At 44.7% G+C, this 4,627-nt stretch overlaps 1 non-coding gene across 1 annotated transcript; it reads left to right on the top strand.

Annotated features, from left to right (window-relative positions):
- The first annotated feature begins 2,996 nt into the window (after positions 1–2,996).
- On the top strand, positions 2,997–3,070 carry Trnas-cga (transfer RNA serine (anticodon CGA)). The gene has a single exon. It is a non-coding gene; the product is annotated as a tRNA-Ser (tRNA).
- Positions 3,071–4,627: the final 1,557 nt, after the last annotated feature.

Below are 4,627 nucleotides of genomic sequence, written 5' to 3'. Positions count from 1 at the left end.
CGGTAAATACGGATGCGAACATCATGCTGCTGTTAACAGAACCTGGATTCATCCGAAAAATTGACGTTTTGCCATTCGGGCACCCAGATTCGTCGTTGAGTACACCATCGCAGGCGCTCCTGCCTGTGATGCAGCGTCAAGGGTAACCGCACCCATGGCCTCCGAGCTGATAGTCCATGCTGCTGCAAACGTCGTCGAACTGTTCGTGCAGATGGTTGTTGCCTTGCAAACGTCCCCATCTGTTGATTCAGGGATCGAGACGTGGCTGCACGATCCGTTACAGCCATGTGAATAAGATGCCTGTCATCTCAACTGCTAGTGATACGAGGCTGTTGGGATCCAGCACGGCGTTCCGTATTACCTTCCTGAACCCACCGATTCCATATTCTGCTAACAGTCATTGGATCTCGACCAGCGTGAGCAGCAATGTCGCGATACGATAATTGCAATCGCGATAGGCTACCATCCGACCTTTATCAAAGTTAGAAACGAGATGGTACGCATTTCTCCTCCTTACACAAGGCATCACAACAACGTTTCACCAGGCAACGCCGGTCAACTGCTGCTTGTGTATGAGAAATCGGCTGGAAACTTTCCTCATGTCAGCATGTTGTAGGTGTCGCCACCGGCGCCAACCTTGTGTGAATGCTCTGAAAAGCTAATCATTTGCATATCACAGCATCTTCTTCCTGTCGATTAAATTTCGCGTCTGTAGCACGTCATCTTCGTGGTGTAGCAATTTTAATGTCAGTAGTGTATCTAAAAAAACGCTGTTGATATGCGTTGGATTAATGGTTGCGCCCTCTAGCGGGCCAACCATAGCGCCATCTGGTTTCCCCCTTCAAGCTAGTAGTTTGTTCGTTTGACGATTATTTGGTGAGATATTTGTCCCGGTCACGATCAATGGACCATATATATTACACGTACCGCTTCATCACTTGTAAGATATCCCTTATTTTCAGACCACGTTTTATTTTCTTATTTTCCAGTTTTAGATTTTTCATCTCGTCACAGATAACAGTACCATTCAGTAAGCTCAGGCAGCAGAGCAGAATGCATAGCAAGGAGTACGATTTCAGTTCCCATCCTGGTTGAAGTAGCAGCTGGACCATCTGTCGTTGCCAGCTGATGGTTGGGTGAGGTGCTGTGGCTAGCTGAGAGCAAGCTACATCAGTATATGATACATATGGAAACCACAGTCATTCTGGCTCACAGCGAGTGATTTTGTGCATTAAATATTTACTAATATTGGCCACTTTTTCCACTACAGATATTAGGAGGAGCCTATTGGTCGTAAATACTTTCTTGCAACAATATTACTATTCAAGAAAGCAGTCTTTTGAATGTACATTTGAACAATGTTTAAGATAATGAAGTTGTACGAACAGCTATGATGTTTCATGATTGTAACTGTGAAATCTCGACTGTGCGCCGTAGTCGTCAGTCGCCGATAGGAAGCCTTCCGAATTAGTTCTGTTGTAAGACCGTCCTCTCGGTCCCGGGTTAGATTCCCGGCGGGGTCAGGGATTTTCACCTGCCTCGAAATGACTAGGTGTTTGTGTTGTCCTCATCATTTCATCATCATTCGTGAAAGTGGCGAGATTGGACTGAGCAAAGGTTGGGAATTTGTGCGGGCGCTGATAACCGCGCAGTTGAGCGCCCAACAAATCAATCATCATCATCATCATCATCATCATAATCAAGAAATTGCTAGTTTTGAGTTAATAAATGATAGATTGTTTAATTGTTGCCAGATTAGAGTGTTTTCGTAAATGAACACACCATAACGACATCCGTGAACATAATTGCAAGTAATATATCTTCTCACATCATGACTTAGCATTACAGATTATAAAACTATACTTTCCACAGAATACGATGGTGCTGTACTGCTTCTGCGAGGAACATCAGTTCAAAAAATGGTTCAAATGGCTCTGAGCACTATGAGACTTAACATCTTTGGTCATCAGTCCCCTAGAACTTAGAACTACTTAACCCTATCTAACCTAAGGACATCACACACATCCATGCCCGAGGCATGATTCGAACCTGCGACCGTAGCAGTCGCGCGGTTCCGGACTGAGCGCCTAGAACCGCGAGACCACCGCGGCCGGCCAACATCAGTTACGAGAGCTTTTCGGTAAAACAGATGGGAAGAAATTCTATGTGGATGACCCACTAAGATAATCCAAGGACGGTTTGTCTTCATCTCTTCAAGTGTCGGGTGGAAAAGCACAGCATGTCATACAGTATGTCTCTTATGCCATCTTCTATGATCTCACTAACTAAATAGAGACACTTCAGGAAGTTTAGTAACTTGGGGGATCTTGCTTTTGGGACTCCTCATGGGTTAATCAGATGGTATTTTGATAAATGGCAGCGAATGCATTGAGAGAGAAAACCGATCGCATTTGGACACCTTTTGGCGGATATGTTTGACATTCTCTGAGTAGGAAAGTCTGATCAATTTGGATAATTTGCCGTGGAAGGAACTACGATCTGCAGATTTGCATTAAGAATACGAAGAGTAATGTAGCAAGTGCAACGGAGAAGGAAGGGGAAATGAACGTTAAGTGTAAAAAGTAACTGAAATTTATGATTTGTGGGTAGCAACATTAAAACTGTGCACATCGTAAAGTCCGAAAAGTGTTTTGCGAATTGTAGTAAGTCCCCATAGAAGAAAATATAATCATGTGCAAGGATCACGAACATGTGATGCCTTTCGCGGGCAAGTGCTCTAGGTCCCGAGTTCGAGTCTCGGTCGGCGCATACAGTTTTAATCTGCCAGGAAGTTTCATATCAGCGCACACTCCGCTGCAGAGTGAAAATCTCATTCTGGAAACATCCCCCAGGCTGTGGCTAAGCCATGTCTCCGCTATATCCTTTCTTTCAGGAGTGCAAGTCTGCACGGTTCGCAGGAGAGCTTCTGTAAAGTTTGGAAGGTAGGAGACGAGATACTGGCAGAAGTAGAGCTGTGAGGGCCGGGCGTGAGTCGTGCTTCGGTAGCTCAGTTGGTAGAGCACTTGCCCGCGAAAGGCAAAGGTCCCGAGTTCGAGTCTCGGTCGGCGCACACAGTTTTAATCTGCCAGGAAGTTTCATATCAGCGCACACTCCGCTGCAGAGTGAAAATCTCATTCTGGAGTATTAAATATGTCGAAGGAAACGATTTACTGACACATCGACAGCACAGATTCAGAAAATATCGTTCTTGTGAAACACAACACGCTCTTTATTCACAGGAAGTGACGAGTAGAATCGACATGTTATATCAAGCTGATTCCATATTTGCAGATTTCCAGTAGGCTTTTGATACACATCGTAACAAGCGGCTTCTAAAGAAACTGAGCGACTATGGAGTATTCTCCAAGTTGTGCTACTGGATTCGTGACTTCCTGTCAGAAAGGTTACAGTTCGTAGTAACTGACGGAAGTCATCAAGTCAAACAGGAACGAAATTGGTTCTGAGCACTATGGGAGTTAAGATCTGAGGTCATCAGCCCCCTAGAACTTAGAACTACTTAAACCTAACTATCCTAAGGACATCACACACATCCATGCCCGAGGCAGGATTCGAACCTACGACCATAGCGGTCGCGCGGTTCCAGACTGAAGCGCCTAGAACCGCCCGGCCACAACGGCCGGCAAACATGAACGACATCTGAAGATAACCAAGGCAGCGTTACAGACCATCTCGTATTTCTAATCCATGTAAACGAATAAGGTGGCACTCTGAAGAGACCTCTTAGATTGTTTGCTGATCATTGGCATTTACCGTGTAATAAAAGCTCAACATATCTGTAAGGTTCGAAAAGTGGCAATCGACTCTAAACAATAAAAACTGTGAGGTACGCCACATGAACACTAAAAGAAATCCGTTAAACGTCGGTTACATGATAAACTATACAAATTTTAAGGTTGTCAATGTACTTAAATAGGCAGGAACAACATTTACAAACAACTTTAACTGGAATCATCATACAGAAATGATAATAGGGAAGGCGAACCAACGTGTTTTATTCGCAGAACACTTATAAATCTACTACACTGTGCTTACTGGCCATTTCTTAAGGATAGCTGCATGGAATAGGATCCTGACCACCTAAGATTGACGGCATGCATTGAGAAAGTTCTGAGAATGGCAGCTCGATTTGTTAAATCACGAAGCACGGGACTTAGTGTCAAGAATATGACATGCGATTTGGGCTGGCAATCATTAGAACAAAGGCGTTATTCGCTGCTGTGACATCTTTTCACGACATTTTAATTACTAACTTTACCCTCTTAAATTCATTAGGTTATAGCAGTGGTGTATGGACGAGGGCTATCCTGTTGGAAAACTCTCTGGAATGCTGTTCATGAATGGCGGTCTAATCACCAGACTGACGTACAGTTTTGTAGTCAGGATGAGTGGTATAACTACGAGAATGCTCCTGCTGTCATGCGAAATCGCATCCCAGACCATAACTCTAGGTGTAGGTCCAGTGTGTCCAGACCGCAGGCCCTCCTAACCAACACATGCCCATCACTGGCGCCGTGTCAGGACCAGCAGTCATCAGAAAACACAACAGCCACAACAGACCTCCGCCCTGTCTGCCATTGTGCTCTCTCTTGTAAGCGCTGAAGTGGCA

The sequence above is a fragment of the Schistocerca nitens genome, chromosome 5, assembly GCF_023898315.1.
Source record: "Schistocerca nitens isolate TAMUIC-IGC-003100 chromosome 5, iqSchNite1.1, whole genome shotgun sequence".
Taxonomy (NCBI): domain Eukaryota; kingdom Metazoa; phylum Arthropoda; class Insecta; order Orthoptera; family Acrididae; genus Schistocerca; species Schistocerca nitens.
Note: the sequence above shows the minus strand (reverse complement) of the source record. Positions and strands in the feature narration are given on the sequence as shown.